The sequence below is a fragment of the Canis aureus genome, chromosome 9 (genome assembly GCF_053574225.1).
Source record: "Canis aureus isolate CA01 chromosome 9, VMU_Caureus_v.1.0, whole genome shotgun sequence".
Lineage (NCBI taxonomy): Eukaryota > Metazoa > Chordata > Mammalia > Carnivora > Canidae > Canis > Canis aureus.
This window is the reverse complement of record NC_135619.1, coordinates 26,579,082-26,604,071: the sequence shown is the minus strand read 5'-3', so window position 1 is coordinate 26,604,071 and position 24,990 is coordinate 26,579,082. Positions and strand designations below refer to the sequence as shown.

The 24,990-nt window shown below is 34.6% G+C and overlaps 1 long non-coding RNA gene across 1 annotated transcript in view; it reads right to left on the bottom strand.

Moving 5' to 3' along the window:
• LOC144320526 (uncharacterized) overlaps positions 1–24,990 on the bottom strand; it is a 230,320-nt gene that overhangs the window by 54,378 nt on the left and 150,952 nt on the right. The window lies entirely within an intron of this gene.

The following is a 24,990-nucleotide window of genomic DNA, read 5'->3' as shown; positions in this document are numbered from 1 at the left end:
ATTCTCATTTGTCCTGGAAGATGCCAGTTATGATCTTGCTGTAAGGCTTTTGTGTTGCCTATTTCTGAATGTTAACACTCTTCTCCTAGATAACTATTTTGTCGGCTCTTTTCTCACTTCAAATCTTTGCTTAAATGGGGCTATCCTGACAATATTAATATTGGAACATAATCCCTCCCAAAGTCCTAATAGCTCCCATCCTTTATTCACATTCTTTTTTTCCATAACATTTATTATCTTCTGACATACATATTATTACATTACGGCCATTTTTTAATTGTCTGTCTCCCACTAGTAGGATAAGAGCTTCAGAATGGAAGAGATGTTTGCTTTGTTTACTGATTTTTCCCAAACACCTAGAACTATGCCTGGCATAGAACAGCCATTCATTATGTTCCCTGACCTTAAGATAAGTTCTGCTTAGGAAAGGCAAGCAGTAAGGGTCAGTTAAAAGTAAACACTCTTCATTTCTGCTGATGTCTATTTTGTGCTTTTACTGAAAAAATATTTTAACTAGATACAACATTCTATTCTGATGAGTGTTTATTATCTATACTTTGATATTACAAATATTTTGATATTCTATTTCCTCTCACTTAATTTTGCTGTTGAGTAGTCTGCATTCAGATTGCCATTGCATTGTAGGTCTTTTTCCTCTAGTTACTTTTCAGATCTCTTCATCTTTGATGTTTTGCAGTTTCCCTAAAAGGTACCTATGTATGCATTTATTTCCATATGTCTACTTTGGAGTTTGCTTTAATTCCTGCATCTAATTCTGTTGTCTTTTCTATACTACCTATTCTCCTTTTAAAACTTCTCCTAGATATCTGATGGGCTTTCACATTCTATCTTCCATGTCTTTGACTTTTTTTTTTCATTTTTCCATCCGTTTAAGTCTCTACCTCTATGCATCTGCCCATTCCATTCTCTTGTCCTTAATGGCTTTACTACCCTTGTTTATCAAGTGATCTCATACTTAAAAAGAGGTAGCTAAAATGTCTTTATTAGGACATTCTCTTATCAATGCAAGTTTGACCTTAATATCTTTAATGCAAACTACTTATCTGTGTGCTCCTGCACACATTTAAGTTAGGTATTATTTATAAGAAGATTCTCAGATTTATACTTCCATTCATGAACTTCTACTTCAGTTGTATTTATTATGCTGTTAAGCTCACTGATTGTGGTTTTATTTTATTTTGAAGATTTTATTTATTAATTTGGAAAAGAGATAGCACGAGAGGAGAGGAGCAGAGGGACAAGCAGATTCACTGCTGAGTGGGGAGCTTGATGAACAGTGGATCCCAGAACCCTGAGATCCTGACCTGAGTTGAAATAAGATGCTTAACTGACCGAGCCACCCATGCACCCTTTATTTTTTTATTTATTTTTTATTTTTTAGTAACTACTTTTTACTTCTAGGAGAATATTTGGTTGTGTTTCAAATATTACTATTTTTATCATGGTATCTTTTTATTACTTCAACTGGTATTTTTAATAACATAAAATACATTTATTTCATTGCTCTTAGAGGGGTCTATTCTGCTTTGCTATAGCTGCCCTATGCTGATTCTTGATTACTGATTTTTATGTTCCTTAATTGTGGATTGTTCCTTAAATTTGAATTGTGGATTTATCTTTGATCTGTGGGAAGCCCATTCTGCTTGATTGGGAGCATGTCCTTCCCAGGTGCTCAATGTTTGCTTCTGTCAGACTTTGGAGTGTTTTATTGGCCTGGGACCAATTTTGTATAAATTTCTGAGCATGGGGGATGCTGAACAATGTGTATAATGTAGATTTCACCCCAAACTTGCAACAGTTTAGGCCTATGGTTTTAAATAGTGATGACTTTTTTTTATCTGTGATCTAGAAAACAGACAAGTGTTGTTTTTGTCTCTCTGTGCCAGAAGAACTTTTTCCCATATTTGTAGCCACTCAAAGATGGTGACTAACTAAAGACCTCATTCTCACAACCTCCCAAGGCTACAGCTTCATTTTGTCTTTCTAGGAATTGAGATCTAGGCCTCAGTGTTGTAGATTAAGAATCTGAACTCTAGCACATTTTCTCTCCAGTGGAGGTGCAAAGTCACCTTGATACTCCTGCTCTCTTTCATAGGCTTATTCCCATTTTGGACTGTGTATATACTGCTTCTCTTCCTGTGAACTCATCTATTTAGTTAAAATGTTGCATTTTCCAATATTTTATTTATTTCTTTTGTATTTGTATAGCCTTTCCCCCCAAGTTCATGAGATTCCACTTTGTCAGAAATTGAAATCCTGAATGTGTGTTTCAGCAAGGTATTAAGTTTTCATACAGTCATATATATAGGAAAATCTGTACAAAGAAATTCAGTCTTCTAGGAGTTCCATTTGATTAAGAGGTGAAACAGCTAAATAAACAACTGCAAATAAATGTGGCAAGTATAGAGAAGCACTGTTAAATATAGGGAGGGCAATGTCTATCAGTGAAGGCTTTATGGCAGAGTTAACTCCAGCCAGGAAAAGAAAAAGGATGGATACTTCAGACCAAGGTGAATGAAAATATTCAAAGAAATGTAATTAATGGTGGCTGAAACACAGTGTAAATCTGGAAGAGTAACTGAAGGTAAAGCTAAAGAGGATATCTAAAGCTAAGATCATGAAGAGATTTCTGCTATGCTGATGAGTTTAAATTGTAATATTTCAATCAGGTTACTGACACCAACAGATGTACATAGTATTAAGTGTATTATAACAACAATCTGTGTGAAAGGTGGATTAAGAATGAAGGGATTAAGGGGCCATTGTGGTAAAATAGGCCCTAAAATTATGAGGGCTTAACCTAAAACATTGAGAATATGAGCGGAAGAGAATGGATATACTTAAGTGATAATCAAGGGTGATATAATCACCTGAACAAAACTGAAAAAACACTTTCAGATTTTTGGTTTGAGCATCTGAGTGGTTATGTTATTCACCAAGATAGAAGCTGTAGTAGTCATATATTTGGTGATACAATAACATGCTCATCTTCAGAAAAGTTAAATGTGAAATGCATATGAGACATTTAGACAAAGATACCCTCCCCTCAACACACAAATAAAGCCAAATACTTAAAGATGCTTCTTTCACTGGACATACAAGCTTGGAATCCTGCCACTTAAATGCCACAACAGATAATTACATTTTGCATGGTACCCTGGGAAATTTAGGCCTTCCACCAGGGTTATTTCCTAGGTTTTCAGCTCAAAAGATATTTGGAAAATGTCTAAGCAAACTTAAGAGACAGGTTACCTTCCACAGAATAAATTTGAGTCTGAGTGTGGTCCATGAATTTGCATTTTCTAACACCTAGCTTAGCTGATTATCATGCAGTCACTCCACTGAATGTCCATTGAAAAACACTGGCCAGGATTCTTCTATTCTCAAAATGAGAACTATAACCTCAATTCCTTGGTATATTCCTTAATTTGAATGCCAATCAATGTTGTAATAGCCACAGAAAGTCAATACTTTTGCTGTTGATATGATCTTTTGACAGGAATTTACATAGAAATTGTATTACAAGATTTGACTAAGCAGTGAATACATAGCCAAAGCTGATGTGTCAGACATCAAGCTTCATACAACCTATACAACTGATCCAAATAAATAACCTAGTTTAAATTACTGGTGTCATATATCGACCTGTCATATCACCAATAAAGCATCAACTGCTGGTCATTTTCTTGGTTACAGTCTGGGTATTGGATAGTGGAACCTGTCAAATGTGTAGCAGTGAGCGAAAAGAGAATTTTCTCTGAAAGAAATGATAGGTATAAAAAGCTATCTTTTTTCAACAAATGGTGTCAGAACAATGGAATATCCACATGCCAAAAAAAAATGAATCTAGAGACAGACCTTCCATCTTTCACAAAAATTAACTCAAGAGAGATCATAGGCCTAAATGTAAAATGCAAAAACTACAAAATTTCTAAAAGATAACACAGGAGAAATCTAGGCAACCTTGAGTTTGGTAATGGTTTAGACACAATACCAAAAGGAAGATCCATGAAAGAAAAAAAGGATAAATTGGACTTGACTAAAATAAAAAACTTTTCTGTGAAAGACACAAAGATAATTCATAAAGAAAATATTTACAAAACACCCATCCAATAAAGGACTAATATCCAAAATATATAAATAACCCTTAAACTCAACAATAAGAAAACAATTTAAAAATAGTCAAAAGATATGAAAGACATCTTACCAAAGAAGACACAAGACACAAATAAAATACAAAGAGATGCTAAACATGATATATCACTATGGAAATGCAAATTAAAACAATTATGAGATAAAAACACATACCTCAGAGAATGGCTAAAATCTATAACATTGACAACATCAAATGTTGCAAGGATATAGAGCCATAGAAACTTCCATTCTTTGCTGGTGGGAATACAAACCATATAGCCACTTTGGAAGATAGTTTGGCCATTTCTTACAAAGCTAAACATACTGTTATCACATGTTCCTTCGCACTTACCCAAACGAGTTGAAAATTTACAAAAATTTGCACATGAATGTTTATACATTCTAAACAAAAATCTGTGCATGAATGTTTATAGCAGCTTTATTCATAATTGCTAAACTTGGAAGAAACCAAGATGTCCTTTGATATGTAAATGGATAAACAAACTGTGGTACATCCATACGATGGAATATTCTTTAGTACTGAAAAGAAGTAAAATATAAAGACATGGAAGAACCTTAGAAGCCTATTGGAAAGAGCTACATACTGTATTATTTTAATCCTTTGAATAATACATTCTGGAAAAGGTAAAATTATGGGGACAGTGGTTGGAGGGAAGGAAGGATTTTAGGGCAGTAGAACTATACGATGCTATGATGGTAGATAGAGGTCATTATACATTTTTCAACACGCATAAAGTATACAAAAATGGGGCAGCCCAGGTGGCTCAGCGGTTTAGCACCACTTTCAGTCCAGGGCTGATCCTGGAGACCCTGGATGGAGTCCCACGTTGGGTTCCCTGCATGGAGCCTGCTTCTCCCTCTGCCTGCGTCTCTGCCTCTCTCTCTCTGTCTCTCATGAATAAATAAATAAAATCTTTATTTAAAAAAATAAAAATAAAATAAAGTATACAAGAATGGACCCTAATATAAACTATGGATGTTATGTGCTATACTATATGTTGGCAAATTGAATTTAAACAAAATAAAATAAAAAATAAAAATTATTGATTTTAGTTTAAAATAATGTATTGATATTGGTTCATAAACTGTAACAAATATACCATTTTATTACAAAATAATAATAATAGAGGAGACTGGGGAGGGAGGAATATGAGGGGGTATATGGGAATTCTATATTTTGTATTCAGTTTTTCTTTTTTTTCTTTTTTTAAAGTTTTTATTTATTTACTTATGAGAGATACACAGAGAGAAACAGAAGCACAGGCAGAGAGAGAAGCAGGCTCCCCATGGGGAGCCTGATGTGGGACTCCATCCCAGAACCCCAAGATCACAAACTGAGCTGAAAGCAGATGCTCAACCACTGAGCCACCCAGGCATCCCTCAATTTTTCTATAAAACCTGAGTGCTCCTCCAAGTTAAGTCTATTAATAAAAAGACTATGTACCCGGGATGTTATACTCACTTGATGCATTAAATTATTATTTGTTTAACATATTATTATTTTGTTTAATAAGTAGCTGGGATTATGTTTTATAAATATATAAATTTGGAGTTGAAGGGATTGGTAAAATGCTAATAATTATAAAGCAGGGCCTAGAAAAGCTCTTTGCATTTTGGCAGAGGCTTCTTTAGAAGACAAAAAAACAGAGGTATTGACAAGTCAACTTTCACATCTCAAAACTTTCTCCATTATTCTTATTAACACATCATTTGATCTGACTTTAGGTGTCTCTGAGGATGAAACAATATGTAAGAAATTGGGTGTCTCTGAGGAGGTGTCTATTGGTGTCTCTGAGGAGGAAACAGTATGTAAGAAATTCACTGCTCCCCACCTCAGTTCTGAAAAAAAACTTTAGACTTAAGACAATGGTAGAAAATTCTCAAAATATGATATTTCTTCCTAATAAAACAGAGTTCAAGTTTATAGCTTAGGTAAAAAGCCAATGGCTTCCTAACCCCAGATGAGGCCAATTTAGCCACTACAATAGCAGCACTGAGCCCAGCAGTAGCACCTAGCAGTACCTTCCATTACAAGGGAGGAGCCTGTCCCTGGAGGGGCAGCGTAGATCAATGTATCCTGTGGGCAGCCCATTCCTAATTGCAAAAGCACCTGAACAGAACAACCTAAATTTAATATTCCTGAGTTAACCAACCTTATAATGATTTCAGTGCATCTGTATGGGGCAGAGAGGAGCTAGAACTGTTAAATTTATAAGGATCGCTTCACATTGAAGGAATCACCAAGAACAGAGAAGCATTCACTCCCTCTCAATAATTATATTGTGAGCTAGGTAGTATTATATCCATAAAATTTTGAAATATATTTTGATGTCTTTTACAAATTTGTGAATTCATGAAAATGTAAGTGTCCTTTAAAAGTGTTAAAGAGCACCCACATGAATAGAAAAATGAGTCCAACAGTTATAATACACTGACAGAGGGCCAGTCTGAACCACTGTGTTGAGGAAGAATGTGAGGCTGAACCTTTATTGAGGCTGTTGACTAAAGGCTGCAAGGTTAGAATTCGAATGCATAATTTACCAGGTAAGAAATCTCACCTAGATGTTAAAACCGATATTTTAGGTTTATAAAACCAAAAAATATTCATCAGAGGGGAAATAAATACTTTGCAATTTTTATTCAAATGGCAACTTCTAAGAGCTGCTCACTGATATAACATTCCAGTTTAGGCTTGGAAAGAATGTGGCTGATGGCACAAAGTCAAGTAAGCCCAATTATATTGGAGGAGGCACAACTATATCTTTCCAGTGGATGAAATGGGGAGCAGCAGTAGGTGAGACTAGAATATTCTAGAACAATAGAAATGCACTAGAAGACTTCAAGTACCAGGCAGAGAATTTTGTATCAGTTCAGAGTGTAATAGCTACAGAAGGATTTTGGTGCACTAAAGAGATTCATGATCCATGCTTCACTCAGTAAAGAAGATTCACCTTTCAGCAGGGTAAAGGATGAGTTGGAATGGATGGAGAAAGGAAAGAGTGACAGAAAAGATGTTTAATGAGAGATCATCAGTGAATTCAGAGGTCACTGGAAACCCCCACCACTCAGCCCAGTCTCTGATGAGGCCTTTAATACATTTGGAGGAAGAGGCTCTGACTGTTGAACTATCCTTCCCCATTCGTTTCTGCCCCTTTGTCCTAATTCCACTTTTCTGCTTTGCACAAAATAATCTAACCTCATGACAAGACTTTGATTTAAAAATATATATATATTGTTTTTTGTCACCAGACTGACAACATCAGTGGTTTTGAATGCTCCTTAGATACATTTAGTTTGCTCGTTCATGACCAGAGCTGAAAGCAGGCTGCCTATCTTTTTGAAGATTAATACTTAGAAATTAAATCCTATTACATTTCACTTAGGCCAGAGAAGAGCCAATTGGTTTAAACATTCTAAATCTGATAATTCTACTACTACCATTTAACAATGATGTCTGCTAACATTTTTTTAGCATTAACTGTATGCCAAGCCTCATACCAAGTACTCTACATGAAAAATCGTATTCAGTCCTCACAATACCTCTAAGAATTAGGCACTATTATTGTTACCTTGAAGAGAAAATCCAGGTGAAAAAAGACTAAGGTCACATGTCTTGAAAGGAGTAGAACTGGGACTAGAACCACTTTTACCTTACTCCAAAGCCCATGCTACTAAGGATGATGTGGTGTTCCTTCTCTTTAGATTACTTCACCTACTCTTTCTTTTTTTTTTTTTTTTTTTTTTTTGCCCACCAGAGAAGAGGCAGTGATATCACACAGCCAATCATAGTATGCTAAAATTTGTAGTTATAAAACTTGGCTGGACATATAAGTCACCTCAAAAGCTTTTATAAAGTTCTTATGTTTGGTCCTTACCCCAGGCTAATTAATATGAATTTCTGAGGGTGGATCCTGTGCACTGGCATATTTAAAATTCTACCCAAGTGACTGAAATGTGTAGTCAGGGACAAGATCTATGGCCTCTGTTCCTTTGTATATATGCTGTTATTAAATCCGGTCTTCCTTATACTGTTCCTAAGTAGTTGACTTGAGGATACGAATACAGGACCTAACAACACATGTCACAATTTAAGTTTACCTTATTGGATTCAGCCCATTATTCTAGCCTGTCAAGAACTTTAAGGAACCTAATTCTGTCACCCAGCATATTTTTTAAACCTCCTGGTTTCATGTTATCTAAAAATGTCATAAGGATTCATTTGATATTCTCATTTAATTCTTAAAGAAAGTCAGTGAATAGAAAACAGCCTTTAAGCATATTGACTTGATATCCTTAGACACAGGCATCCAAATACAAAACCATATAATTACTCTTGCCTGTGGTTCATTTTCCCATTTTGTTCATGGGAATGACATTAATGGCCTTTACAAAGATTTAGCAACACACAAATATACTATCTGTAGCACATTTCTCTGCTCTACCAACAAATAGTCTTTTGTCAAAAAGAAAATTGGTCTCTGTCATGGCTTATTCTTAGTTATGGCTTATTAGTTATTGTATATAATAAGCTATAACTTATTAGTTATGGAATAACTTAGTTATTCTCAGTTATGGTTTATTCTGACTCTGTAAAAATCCTCCTGCATACTAATCCTCACCTCAGAGTGTTTGTCCCAGGGGATTCAATCTACAGCATATAGGGTTCAGTCTGAAGCACATGGTAAGATAATGATAACATGTGAGGCCACTGAGAAGATCAGTGAAAACAGCAATTTGTTGTCAGTGGACACACATCATGAAATGACCATGTTAGGGGCTTAACAGAAGAAGTTTTACATCAATAGGCGTCTAGAGACCTAGGAACCTAGGAACATCAAGAGTAGAGTGGCATAGTGGCCAAAGAGAAAACAATTTCAAGAAGGCAGGTGTTAACTAATATCCAATTATGTATGAGGTTGAGGGGGACAACCATTATGTAGAAGCGTCCCTACATCCATGGGCCTACACTTAAGTGTTTTAAGATGACCTTTTGGGATCAAAACCCATGTAAGAGAAGAGAAGAAAATGATGGAACTGGGCAGAGGAAGACGTTGCTGCAGTTGTGATGCAGTCTCAAAGGAAATCATAGCTGATCCTGCAAGGAGTTCAGAAGATGAATTATGAAGATGGGGAAAGAAAGATAGCTCTTAATGCTCCAATGTTCATCCATTACTAAATGTGGGTGCTTAAGGAAGGGAGAAATTATCTGACTACTGACAATTTTCCATGGAACAGCTTTGGTGTTCTTTAAAACACAAAATTTAGATCATTTCAGGCCTTTCCACATGCTGTTCTTTTTTTTTTTTTTTTAAAGTAGACTCCATGCTCAACGTGGGGCTTGCACTCACACCATGAGATCAAGAGTCATATGCTCTACCGACTAAGCTAGCCAGGCACCCCCACATGCTGTTCCTTCTGCCTCCTTAATCTTCACACTAACTTCACTTCATACATGTCACCCCCTCAGAAAATCCATCCTTATCAGACTAAAATAAACCCATCCCTGCTACTCTCTTTTCCTTGCCACTATTTTCTTCATAGCAGTTATTATTTCCTGCCTTTGAGTCATATAGTCATATAACATAAACATTTAAAATAATGATTTTTATATTACACATAAAAAAGGTGAATCTTTGCCCTCACCTGAACTTAATCCTCAATTTCAATATGGAATATATCACATACTATGGTCTGGAAATTTTATTTCTTTTTTTAAAAACACTTATTTGCTTACTTATTTAGGTTATAAGCAGTGGGGAGAACGGCAGAGGTAGAGAGAAAATTTCAAGCAGACTCCGTTGCTGAGAGAGGAGCACCACACAGGGCTCAATTTCCTTATTCTAAGATTATAACCTATGCAGAAATCAAAGGTTGGATGCTTAATTGAGCCACTCAGGCACCCCTGGAAATTTTATTTCTAAAAGACCGATATTTAAATTCTTACATTAAATAATAAGAATAGGAGGAAAGATCCATGCTTGAAGTCTTATATAGTGAGCTAAACCAGGAAAAAGAAATTATTTCTCTTCCTATCAAAGAAAATAAATTATTTTTTTCATCAAATATAAACAAGATCCACTTAGAATTGCTGACTGCTTTGTACAAAATTGAATTATAAATATCACCTTATCATTTTAATATGGGGGAGCTAGTTGTTCTGACTTCATTGCATTATTCTTTATTATTACTAGTAAAAATCCCATTTTGTGCCCAAAGTTATCTTTTTTCTTTCAAAAAAATGTATTTATTTATTATTTATTTCCCTCATTGGAATGTGAGCTCCCTTATAGGAGGGACTTTGTCTTTTTCACCACTAGTCTTGTTCACCCAGACCCAGAAACAGTCTGGTACATAGAAAGCATTAAATAAATACTTTTCAACTCATGTTGAGCTTGTTCTCTAGGAACTTTGTGAAATAATTTTTAGGAAAATGGTGGAAATATAAGCAAAAATGCAGAAGGATAATGTGTGAGAAAGCAGTGAGCATATGCAGCCAATAACCTAGTCAAGAAGATTTCTATCAATTAAGGGAAGAAAAGAGAGAGTCCTGGCATGAACATAGAAGTAAGAAAAAATTCTCTAACATAGGGAAAGAAAAGGAATATTTGGGTTTATCTACACTGAGAGGAAAAGCTGCTAAATGAATGGAACACAATAAAGAATCAGATAAAAAATTACTTTGTTCAAAATTCTTGGTTACAGAAATTCACATTGAACTAGATGACACAAAAAATGAATTTTGACTCAAATAATGAAGGAATGAGTTTGGTGCTGGCCTTCAAAAGCTAAAACTAGTAACATGTTTATTGTCAATATATTTCCTTTTTTTCCCCCACTCATTGCTGCTTCTTTCTCACAGGTTCATTATCATCTATTGCAGACTGGCTTTCTTCACATATGCTAAGTAGTAGTGGCTTCTCAACTGATACTCTCACAAATTTGTAACAAATGTAATGGATCTGTTCCCCAGAACTAACGAGAAAAAAATGAGGAACTCTGGCCCTCATTGGGTCAGATGCTCACCCATAGGCCAATCACTCTGATAAAAGAGTCAGGGACTTAAAGAGTCTGATTTCCATTTGAAACAAAAGGTGTAAATAACAGACAAAAGTAGCTCCTCTCAAGAAGAAAGGCAGACAAAACAACTAAGGTCTATTATACATTATGGTTAATATCATTAAGTTAAAAAATGCATTTTGCTAATTCAAGAAATAAATCCAGAAAGAACCAAAAAGAGATTCCTCTTATGTAGATCTTTCAGGATTCTTTATAAATACTCTTATCCATGTTTATGGATATTTTGAAGAATGTCTTTTTTTTAAGATTTTATTTATTTATTCATGACAGACAATGATATATATATATATATATATATATATATATATATATATAGAGAGAGAGAGAGAGAGAGAGAGAGAGAGAGGCAGAGACACAGGCAGAGGGAGAAGCAGGCTCCATGCAGGAAGCCCAATGTGGGACTCAATCCCAGGTCTCCAGGATCACACCCCAGGCTGAAGGTGGGGCTAAACCGCTGGGCCACTGGGGCTGCCCCAAGAATGTCTTATACAATATTTAGTACCTTATAAAATAAATTATTTTTCCTTAGTGATTTTTTAAAGATTTTTTTTTTGTATTTATTCATGAGAGACACACAGAGAGAGAGGCAGAGACAAAGGCAGAGAGAGAAGCAGGCTCCATGCAGGGAGCCCTATGTGGGACTCAATTCCAGGACTCCAGGATCATGCCCTGACCCGAAGGCAGGTGCTCAACTGCTGAAAAAAATCCCCCTTAGTGATTTTTTTCTTAAAAACACCGAATACTATATTTTGACTTAAACCCTCTTAAAATCAACCATAAACTTCTAGTTATGAATGAGATAAATAAATTTTCAAAGTTAAAGAGATCAAAATTTTCATATAAAATACAATGAAAAGCAGTTTGTCTAAATATGTTGGTATTTTCAAGTGACACTGTCAATCACAATTTTAAATTTATAAAAAAGAAATTGATCAACTTTAGAAAATGACTATAACTAAACTCTCTAAAGAATGCAACCTGGCAGCAGAGTATTGTGGAATCACTTCTAATGAACTTTCTTTTTTCTTTTCTTTTTTGTTTTTGTTTGTTTTTGTTTTTGAGAGAGAGAGAAGAGGGGAGGGGTAGAGAGAGAGAGAGAATCCTAAACAGGCTCCACACTCAGTGAAGAGCACAATGTGGGGGTCCATCCCATGACCCTGAGATCATGACCTAGACCGAAATCAAGAATTGGATGCTTAACCTGTTGAGCCACCCAGGTCCTCCACTTCTAATGGACTTTCAATTTCCAGTGTAAACTAAATGAAACCACAATTCCAGGAAATAAAATATTAAAAAAAAAACATACCTAAACAGAAATATTGACTTATCTGAATGAAAACTTTCAGAACTACACAAATACCAAATAGCAAGCTATGTATGTTTTCTTTGATTTTCTTCAATACTCAAAGTTTGGATTCCTTAGTCATGCAAATTACAAATTTCTTTCTTTTTCTCACTCCATCTTTAATTGTTATATTCAACATTATCATCAATTTTAAATTTCAAAAAGAATGGAAAATTTTATTTCTCCTCAGGCTCTTGCCTATTAAATCTTTATGCTTCTATTTCTTAAATGTCTTCATTTGCATAAAATTGTCTGCAAACAATTAAAGTTAATTTAGATAATTTATCATTTGGAAGTAAAGCCATTTTATCAGCAGGTATCAGCTTCTTAAGCAAACAAAGAATAAGTTTTAGGGAAAACAGCAGCCCTTCTTACCAAGTAAGGCAGAAGTGGCCAAAGAGAAAAAAAGAAAAAGGAGAGAAAGAAAAAAGAGAAAAGAGAAAAAGGATCCTTTCCTAATACTTCTTATGTGGAGGAGGTGTTATGTTTTCAGACTCATTAGATGCAATTAGCTAATCATGTTTCTTTAGCAGCTTATTTTGCAACACAACACTATGGATTCAATAATTTACACTTTGGCAATCTTCTTGCATATGAAATATGATAAAATTCCCATTAAAAAAAGCAAGTCTTTTAACTGCCAAAAGAAGTCTCTAGTCAGAGTCCTCTGGAAAGTAAGTCTTTTTAAGTGTATGTAACAAAGCAATATTCATTATCAGCAGTTATACTGATTTTTAGACACATATTTATGTAGCTTTCTTATATAAATAAGCAATTTAAAAAGATTCAAAATGCTGGGACTGTTTCTGATTATAAAACAGAATAGCAAAATGATACATGGCAGTTTTAAAATCCATGAGAGAGGCAAGAGAATCTTTCTAAAGAGGATAGGAAAGAAACTTGCTAGCATACTAAGTACACTGTAAAAATGTAATACATGGAAATAATCATTATGAGTATTGATGTTGGGAGATGAACGAACACTTTAAATTTTGGGGAAAAATATTTCCTGGGTGATGAAATAAATGATTCTAAAACTTCATAAATTTAAAATTTCATATAAAATCTGCCTTACTTCGGTAGGGAGGGGGATAACTTTCCCCTCTACTCTTCTGAATTCTTAGCTGAGATCTCTGTAATAGAAGACAGATTAGTAAAATAAAAACAGTTCATTAACATGTATACTTCATGTATACATAGGAGATACCTGGGAAAAATGAGTAACTCCCCCAAATGGCTTAGAATTCAGGCTTAAATATCTTAATAAGGAAAGGGGACAGTAAATAATTTTTGGGAAAGATGAATGGGCCCTTAGAAGAATAGATTGAAGATATGATGATTTGTGACCTGCTTTGTGTGGAGGTGGTGCCAATGTCTAGTCTCCTTCCCATGTAGCAGTCAATTTCCCCTGGTTTATGAAATTCCCAGGGAGGGGATTTATTACAATTGATCTCCTTTCAGAGGTCAGTCTTTAGGCAGATAAAGGTTCAGAGAAAGTCTCACCCTGCATTTGCTGTTTTTCAAGTGGCTATAGCTCAAAATAATCAATATATCAAAGTATATTTTGGTGAGGTATGCCCTGAATTCATACAGTCATATTTTGGGGTGGCATATTCTGTACCCTTCATAAGCTTCTTATATTTTAAAGGGAATAACAGACTATAACAATGTGATAAAGTAAGATTGCATATTGTAATTTCTAGGGCATGCACTAAAAGCATGATAAAAGTGTGTAGTTTGAAACCATTAGAAGGTAAAATGGAATGATAAATAATATTTGATTAATTCCAAGGAAAGTGAGAAAGGGAAATTTATAAAAGAATGATAAATCAAGTAAAACCAATTACAAATACACATAAGTAAATATGTATATACCACTAATTGCATTAGTGTAGCTGAAAAATAAAACCCTAATTAAATGACAATATTTTAGACTAAAAAAATCCATTATGATAGAATAAAAAATGGTAGAAATATATAATGGAAAATATAATATATCAAAATGTGTATGATGCACAGAAATCAAGGCTTGGAAAGAAATTAATAATCCTAAATTAATATATAAGAAAAAATAAAGACCGATATTCAAAGCTCCAGGCTTTAATCTCAGGAAGCTAGAAAAAAGCAACCTACTTAACCCCGCAAAATAGAAGGAACTAAAGAATATAAATATAAATATAAAAAAATTAGTAAACAAACCTAAAATTTAAAAAGTCAGGAAGGTGAAAAGATGGCAATTTTTAGTACATTCGATAAAGCACTAGCAAAATTGATCAAGAAAAACAAATAAGCAAATACAAATTGCCAAAATATGCAGATTACTTAGACAATACAAATTTAATGAAACACATTATTAACACACAAAGATTAAACACAATCTTCATGCCAAAAAATGTAAAACCTTATTAAAGTAGAAAAATTCTATTTCATAAAACTGATATATAGGTAGAAAATTAGAATGATACTGATAAAGTAATTGAAAAATTTAAATTTTTTCTACCAAGAAACTTATGATAGATGGCGTAAGTGGTGAATTGTTCTAAACATTTAAGGAAGAAATTATTCTAATTTTAACAAATCATTTCAAAGAATAAAAAATAAACAGAACATTTCCCAACAAAACATTAAAAGAAGGGGAAATTACCATTTCTCTCATGAAAATGTATCAAAATTATAAATGAAAACTTAGCAAATCAAATCTATCATCTATTGATCTATCCATTCATCTATGATAATATATCACAACAAGTAGAATTCATCCCAGAAATGCAAGACTGATTTAACGTTCACAATGAATCCGTTAATGTGGTTAATGAATACTATAAAACATTGGAAAAATAAAGGAGTATGAGAAAAGCTATTTGACAAAATCAACACCCATTCATGAAAAAAGTCTTGGCAACTAGGTAAAGAAGGGAACTGATAAAAAGCACATAAGAGAAAGTTATACATAGCAAACAGTGGTCTCAATAGTAACATATGGAATACTCTGTATCTGAGGTGGGAAATGACATAAGGATATCTACTCTTCCAGCTTTTGTTTTTAACTATGAAAAAAGTAAGTCATAAAAAGTAAAATAATGGCTAAAAAATTCTGTAAAAGAAGAGCAGGCATGCCTGGGTGGTTCAGAGGTTTAGCACCTGCCTTCCACCCAGGGTGTGATCCTGGGGTCCCGGGATTGAATCCCACATCAGGCTCCCTGCATGGAGCCTGCTTCTCTCTCTGCCTGTGTCTCTGCCTCTCTGTCTCTGTGTCTCTCACGAATAAATAAATAGGATCTTTAAAAAAAAATTTTTTTTTAAAAGAAGAGCAATGGGATTAAACATTAAAATATGCTCTAGAGCCTCAGAAATTGAGTGATACTGACATTATGTCAATGGGCATTAATATGTATGCAGAAATTGACTCAAATGAACAAAGAGACTTTAATATTTGATAAACTTCTCATCTAAAATCATTGAGAAGATGATGTACTACAAAGAAAATATTTTTCATAAAAACCTGATAAAAGTTTGGAAAAACAAACAAAAACAAAGATTTTATTGGGACCTAACAGTATATACCAGGGGAAATTCCAGATGGTCTTATTACTTAAATCTGAACCATAAAAACATAAAATCACCAGGACAAAATGTAGGTAAATGATTTTATAACCCAGGTTTGACAAAGTTTTCTAACATGACACAAAATCCTGAAACTTATGCAGAAAGAGGACTGATAACTTCAACCATAGGACTCTAAAAAATTTTTTTTAGTGAAAAGCAACATCTCAAAATGAGCAAATTTAAGTTGGTGTAACACTACATCTTCCATGTTGAAGCCTGTTGCTATTATAAAGGCAAATATCATAAAAGCTAACTTTCAGAGACGAGTCTCGACTCAAATACCAAAACGATTTGCTATTTACTGTCTACATTGTCTTTGGCTTCCCTTTGCCTAGAACTGTGACGAGTCCAAACTTTTTACTATACTTGCAAGCCAACAAGTTTGCCTGTCAGAGTTTTACAGATTCTGGTAGATATGAGGCTACTAGATCAGAGATCAAGAACTTCATGACTAATGCAGAGAAATCATCATGGTTTCATATTTACTTCAGTTCCCCATTTGTCCCTCAAATCCCATGGATGTGATATGGAGGCAGGACACAGTGGATTTGCCATCTGAGAAACTTCAAGTTTAGGAGATGCCAATATTTTAAAGAGGTCTGCTAGTAACATTGTCAAACACAGGAAGATATTATATTTATTAAACTGGTCAGAAAAAAAACCTGCCCTCTACCTAGGTGTAAGACACTACTAATATTTCCCAATGTGGTTTGCTGTACAAACATCCTTCAAAAAATAATCCAGAATAAGAGCTGATACTAGATGCACGATGGAGGACTGTCTCCCATACTCTGAGCTTTGGTTGTTTCAATTTTATAATGTAGATTGTTGAGCAAGTATCATCGGTTGCCAATCACCAAAACTGAAGTCAGAACACTTTTGCTCACTTCCTCTTGGCATCTAAGTTGCCAAGGAAAATGCAATAGTCAAATACTGAGTATGGAACAATGTTTTACTCAGAGAAGAGACAGAGGAAGATCAGCTTCATTAACCAGTGTTAATGAAGTCTCCTATGGCCATCGAGTCCCTCCAAGCCATTTATCTATCCTGTACCACTGCAGAACCAAGGATCCTGTTTCCTACCTACCTGCAGGGGACAGATTTGGCAGTGAGACTGGCCAGATGCCATATAATACATTTGCTTTAACAAAACAAAGGAACACACATTGAGTTTGAAATAGGGAAAAAAATATTCCCACATGAGGTGACAAGCCCAGCACAAGCTATGTGGATTCTCCATCTCTTGGTAAGAAAGTATTCCAGGTCCAAGGCCCATTCATATGTGTCAAAGAGGGGATTAAAAGACTGCATGCATGAGACTGCCTTTCTCAACATGACTAATATACATATGTGGTGCAGTGACAAAAATTAAACAGGAAAATGTCTGCAAAGTGTCTAGGGTGATGCTAGCTAGCACCTACTAAGTACTCATAATATAGACACTATTATACTTTTGGTTATAATTATATAAACTATATACAAAAATCAGTCTATATTTTAAAATACACATGTTGAACTTTTCCAATGTCATTTTACTTCCTACCACTAAAGACAGGTTTCTTTTTTATACTGAAATACAGTGACTAGTTTTTAGTTCCTATCAATATGTGCTTGGATCCTCTATTAAAGGACTTTGAAACTGAACTCTGTATCTTCAATGGTCAAAGCAAATATTTCCCACAGTTTCTCTACCTTCAAAATAAAAAAATTAATGCTCTAGATATACTATAGAAAAAATAATAAAATTATCTTTTTCAAGACAAATAGTCATATTCTGAAGGAATTCTTTTTTATTATGTACAGAGTCAATAAAAAAGTAGAGAAAGTCAGCTAAATTATCCAAATTTCATGTAGCAGGGGACAAAACCCTAAGAGCATGCTAAAAACAAATGGTTTGCGTGGGAAATTAGATCTATCAAACCTGAAACAGATTAGTGTGAAAAATACTGATTGATTCAGAATAGAAGTCACTTTCCGTAGTTTTCCATTTAAGTTTGGCATGATTTAGGATTTTAAAATGCTAAAAGCACCAATGTTTAATACATCTTGAAGGTACTAGACACTAAACAGATCAGTACTAGACACCGAAAAGATCCTTATAAAGGTAAATAATTTAAAATTTGGAGCCAAAATTTGGCATTGCTGATTACAATTTTAAAAATAAACTCCCTCCCCATTATTAAATCCCTGAAACACAGCTTTAATTGTTAAAATTATTTAATTAGGTGTTTGTGTGAATGGTTGTATACTTGCATTTATAAAGGCATTAGCTCATCAGGGTAAATTGATTTAAGGTTGTGCTCAAACTGCTAAAAGGCATGAGGAACAGTCATTTTAAAAATTAATTTAAAACAATTTTTGAACGTGCCATGGGAAAACAAAAGTCATTAAGCAGTATTATTAATATTCACAGCAGCTGTTACAAAATCATGCATCAAGTCTCCATGTTCAAACTTGCTTTCTAATTTAGTGTCTTAAAATACCCTGTCTGTAGTTCATCATACACCAATGTACTGCAAATAGCTTTAATGTCGATTTCTTATCAGTTTGTCAGATCATTCATAAAAGAGCATTTACTCATTAATGTTTGGGATTAACTGTTTTTGAGTCACCATAGAGATACCTACTAAAAAGCATATCATTACTCCCTGTAAACAAATTGAGATTGCTTTTTCCCATGCACCTGACTTTTTGTTGAGCCTATCCAGCCAGCCTTCACATAGTGAATCATGGTCTTCTGCTGTGTCTTCAGGCCATCTATGCCCTTATGCTGCCTACCATCCTTAAACATTACCCAAAGTACTTGCATTTTTCTACACACACAAACTAAAGTGTTTGCATTAAATCCCACAGTTGAAAACATATGTCTAGCACATGGCCAAACTGGGCTAGTCTAGATTTAAGTCTGGCCAGGATCATTCTAGAATTTAAGAATCATGTACTCTTGGGTAGCCCTAATGTAGAGTCATTGCAAATGCTTAAAAAAATGATAAGGTCTTTTAAGAATGACTAAGAACTTACAAAAAAAGTCCTAAAGAACCAACAGGATTTCAAAAAAAAAAAAAAAAAAAAGAGGGTTAAAAACAAGTAAGAGAGTGACGCCTGGGTGGCTCAGAGGTTGAGATCTGCCTTTGGCTCAGGGGCAGGAGCCAGAGTTCCAGGATTTAGTCCCACATCAGGTTCCTGCATGGAGCCTGCTTCTCCCTATGCCCATGTCTCTGCCTCTCTCTCTATGTCTCTCATGAATAAATAAATAAAATCTTTAAAAAAATCAAATAAGAGAAAATTACAAATATTATGAGGAATTTAGGCTTATGAACTACAAAAATTAGGTGAAGTGGAAAGTAACTAGAAAAAATGCTAACCAAATTGAGATAAGAAATAGGAAATATTAAGACTATAACAATTATAGATACTGAATCCAGAAATAGACTTCTTCCCCACACATAAAATTCATGACTAGATGGCCTCAACACTGAAATCGTCTCAATATTAAAGGCAGTGATAATATCCATCTTACACAAATTTTCCAAGGAAAGAAAATGTGGGAGCACTTCCTAACTCATTTAAGAAGCCAACAGAATTCTGTTATGACACCCTGGCAAGAATATTACAAGATTAGAAAAAAATTTTAAAAGATGATAATTATTAAGTTTGCTGAAGGCAATCTATGAATAAGTATCATTCAAAGATAACTTTAAATATCCTTTAGACATTAACTATATAATCTTCAATATAGAATTGCAAAGTGAGTGAGCTTGCAAAGCAGGCCACAGCAATGGTAAAGACTTGGCATTTATCAATACTTACAGTATGCTGAACTTCTTCTATGTGCTTTACTCAATTTCCACAACAATCCCATAAGGTGGGCAAGATTTTAACCCCACTAAATTATTCTGCTTCATTTTTTCTCCTCCACTTCTCTCTTAACCCCAAGTTAAACCAGTGCTGGGACAGGGTTTATGGATGCTTAATCCATAGCATTTATGGATGCTTAATCCATAGTACTTTCTCTAAATTGTGCTGCTTTCCTAAAGCAAAATGAAAGGTAATTTTTAAGTGGGGCAGAAATTTAGATTTGCAGACAACAAAGGACAAGGATGGGAGTTTGTCAGGGGAGAAAAAAAAAAAAAAGAGGCAATGGGAGTAAATAATCTGGAATTTCCAACTCTAGCGATGTTCTAGTATATCCAGTCCCTAGAAATTATGAAATCTTGACTTTGGTCTAGGTTGCTCCAATTAAAATGAGAAAGGTGAGGCAAATATGACGACAGTCCTGAGGTAGCATTAGAAGATAATGCTGAGGGGATCCCTGGGTGGCTCAGCGGTTTAGCGCCTGCCTTTGGCCCAGGGCGCGATCCTGGAGTCCCGGGATCGAGTCCCACGTCGGGCTCCCTGCATGGAGTCTGCTTCTATCTCTGCCTCTCTCTCTCTCTCTCTCTCTCTCTCTCTCTCTCGCTATGTCTACATGAATAAATAAATATTTTTTTTAAAAAAAGAGGATAATGCTGAATTGCTCTTTCTTTGGAGAAGTGTCATGACTCTGCTGTTAAATTATCACTCTGCAGAATATGTTTGTCCTGATTCTTGAGGTGCAAATCTAGTTATACATTCCATAAATATGACACATGAATGGGTTAGGATACAGCTTCTGCTAGGCATGAAAATAAAGATACTTATGAAGTTTTGCAAAGTGCTTTAAGAGATCGCCAGAGAAGGGCACTATGGTAAATACAAATTATTAATAATGTTACTTTGGATTTTTATAGAGCCTTTGCTCTAAACTGCTAGAAGACCATTCACACTATTAATGTGTTAAATGTCTCTGGCATGTTTCCTCTGAAGAGCCTGTTCCCTAATGTCTTAAGCACAAACTTATATTACAAGGCTCCAGATAATTCAAAGACATTCCCTTCCAAATCATTTACAAAAGTGACCACAATCAGTCACAAAATTTGGTTAGCATCCCAAAGCACCTACTCCTAAACTGAAACATTTTTCATCTGTTTTTCTTTGTTTGTTTCTTATTGGTTTTGGTTTTGTTATGTAACATTTAGTCTATTTTTTTTTAAATAAAGACTGGTATCACCCTAATATTACATATTTTAAATTATTATTATCAAACTGATAAAGTATGCCAATTTAGTTTTAATTTAATGTCAAATATTAAACAGCATAGGAAAAACTCAAAGTTTAACCTAAAACTGGAAAATATTGATTTCCTACAAACAACTGAACTGCCTGTGATATAAATAGAAATTTTGAAAGTAGCTTTTTTATCAATATAACTTTTTTCTAAGTAATTTTTCCCTGCTAAGAGTATGGATTATTCAGTCTTTTTGCTAAAAATAAGCCTTTTTAAAAGTGATTTCAAATTAATTTTAAGATAAAGTACAACTTAATTTATTTGAGACTTTAAAAAACAAACACATGGTATTTTGTAATGTTTCATTATAAAAATTGAAGGATTACCTAGAAAATTATTTTCCTATAAATACCCTGTTTGTATATCATAAAAGTTATAACAAAATGTATGGGTAAATGCCAGGAAGGGGAAGATACTGAATACATCAGACAGGGTTTTGCTACAATTTTGCTGTTTAACAACCATATATATCTGAATTCCAGTGGCTTAAAATAGTAAGCATTTATTTCTCACTTATAGCACTGTAGGTAGCCTCTGGATCTGCTGACCCCAACGAGATGTTCTGGTCTTAGCTCCAGGCTATGACTTGTGCTCAAGCTACTCCATATGTCTTCTCATGCTTCTTGGACCATAGCTGCTCCAGGCATTATCTTCTCATGGCAGAAGGCACAGGTGCATGAGGGCAAGCCAAAGTATGGACACAGAGTAAAGCTTCTATTCCTATTAAACCCACCAATATTCCATTGGCCAAAGCGAGCTGCATGAAGAAGCTCAGAGTCAATGGTGCAAGGAAAATATACCTGACCTTTTCTAGTGAAACTTTTATAGAATTGTAGGGTAGCATGGCAAAGAGTGTCCATGAAAAAAATATTTCAGAGAGAGGGAGAATTGGGAACAATAACCCAATATTTCATTTTTGGGAAGTTACCATTTCCATATTTCTTGAAGAATTATTTCTACCAGCCTAATAATGTGTTCTCAGAAATGCAAACATTTTAAGTCTTACAATATAACTTGAAGCAGATTTATTTCTCTAGGCTCCTAGGAAACAAAATGCTTGAGTTAATTTCCTCACTCATTTTCATAGTTCAAAAACAGAGAGAAAAGCTATCCAAAGAAAAACAAACTCTATAAATTTCTGACCTTGACAGAAAATACTTATGAGTTAATATGTTCAGCCATTACAATTTCCATTACACTCAGGACAAAACCCAAACATCTTATAAATTCTAATTGTAACCCTTGCAAGTGGCTCAATTTATTGGCACTTCCCTCTTATTCTATACTCCTGCTATACTGAACAACCAGTTAACAGTATATAACTGGGATATCACAGATGTAACAGCTTTACACACAAAGGAGTGCATATATATATAAATATCCTATATGTGATGCTCCAAACTCTTACCCTGATTAATTATAATTCAGTTTTTTTATTTCATTAACTTCCCCCAATATTTTAAAGAATTTCCAGGCATATCTGTATATACCAATGAAAAGGCACTGATACACCTCAAGGACATAAGTGATATCTAGATAAGCAGTACAGTGGCACACGTCTAAACAATAGAACCGGCAATGATTAGTTTTGATCATCACCATATCTTGATATGCACAGGTGTTGCACTGCCGTTGCCTCCCACTACTCAGAGTTCTGGAAATATTTCACAGAGGAAGGGTTGCCATCCCCTCCATCTGTGAGACATTTCATAAAAGGAGGACACAAAGACTACAGCACAAAAGTAGCAGGCTTGTGCCTAATTTATTAAATTTCTCAAAGCACACATGCATCCAGAGTGGTTGAGTTGGGTAAAAAGTAGCCACCACTGTATTGGTAACCAACAACTCCCTCCAAAGCTTGGACCTATTTTGTCTATGGAGACCATATGCCCCGAGTGAGCTTCTGCTCCAGGTCGTTTTGTATTTTTCCTACTATCTGACAGAAGTTGAAGACTACTACATTGTGTTATATATATTTGCACACACCCAAACTGCATGGGTTAGAGTAAAAAAAGTTCTAAATTAATAGATGCAGATAGAAATGTGGAAAAGAGGCATCACCCAGTTCCACCAATCAGTAGGATTTAAGTCCCAATTTAACTGAATATATTTGAGGAAAGATGGGGTTTAACTAGAATATTTAATTGTCCTAGCTATATACAACCCAATTAATGCCTGTTGCATTCATATTGCACATGTGTATGCAAATAAATGTGGGGTTTTTTTAGTTTTTTTTTTTTTTCAAATAAATGCTTCTTAAAATTCATGAATCTACATTTACTCATGTAAAAATACTTTAGTAGCTATTGTCATAGTTTTGCTCTGGACATTTTCTTATAGTTCCTGACTTTCTCTCTAAAAATGTGATCCAAGAATGACAAATTATTTCACATATGTTCTGAACAATCACAAGAACATTTTGACTTTTATTAAAGTGAATCTTAATTCACTTTAATAAAATTCACCAGATGAATAATTTTTGCAACATCTGGTGTAGTTACTGAAAAAGTTTCATGTGGTTTAATAAATAAGTTGATTTATTCAAGCCATGGATCATCATATATTCAATTGAACTTATATACATCAAACACTATGTTTTGTTTAAAACTGAGTCAATTTTTGACTCCATTTAAATTTTCTTTACAGAAATAATAGCCTTTATTTTGTTGAACTTTATTCTTCCCAATGGAACAAAGTTTTTATTTTGTAGTATATTATCCAATCGCCTCTTAGCCTTTTGGCTAAGATCAAGTGTAGTATATCATCCAATATTTTTCAGTACATATTTAGTGAGTGCCTATTATGTGGCAAGTAACGGACAGGTGAATGTGGGAAGCAGCCTAAGCAAAGAAAATAGCATATGAATAAAACCAAATAAGCAAATGAGCATAACAATTTGGGGTTGTTCAGTATAGCAGGAGTATAGAATAAGAGGGAAGTGCCGATAAATTGAGCCACTTGCAAGGGTTACAATTAGAATTTATAAGATGTTTGGGTTTTGTCCTGAGTGTAATGGAAAAATTTGGAAGCTGTATAGCATGTATAAATCATGACAAAATCTGCATTTTAGAAAAATTACTGAAGTGTAGAGGCTAGATTGGAATGAATGAAGTTCAAGATACCAGCTAAGAGGTTGTATAATCTAAACAAGAGATATGATGTAGGACTGAAATTAGTGGTACTGGGAGGGAGAGAAGTGGAAAAAAATAACGGAGGTGTATTTTGGAGGTGGAATCTATAGATCTGGGTGATTACTTGTATTATAGAATAAGAGGCAGAGAGAAATCAGAGAAAACACCCAGGTTTGGGTCTCAAGTGGTGAACTCTATGGTGTATATATAATTCACTGGGATAGGTACCACAAGGGGATTAACATATTATGTAAGGAGGAAGATGACTGTGGTGGGGCATATGTGAGTTTAAGATGACTATGGATTACCAAGTGGGAATATCCAAAGGTAAGGGCTGCCTGGGTGGCTCAGTGGTTGAACATCTGCCTTTGACTCAGGTCATGATCCCAAGGAGTCCTGGGATCAAGTCCCACATCAGGTTCCTTCTGGGGAGCGTTCTACTTCTCCGTCTTCCTATTTATCTCTGCCTCTCTCTGTGTGTCTTTCATGAATAAATAAATAAAATCTTT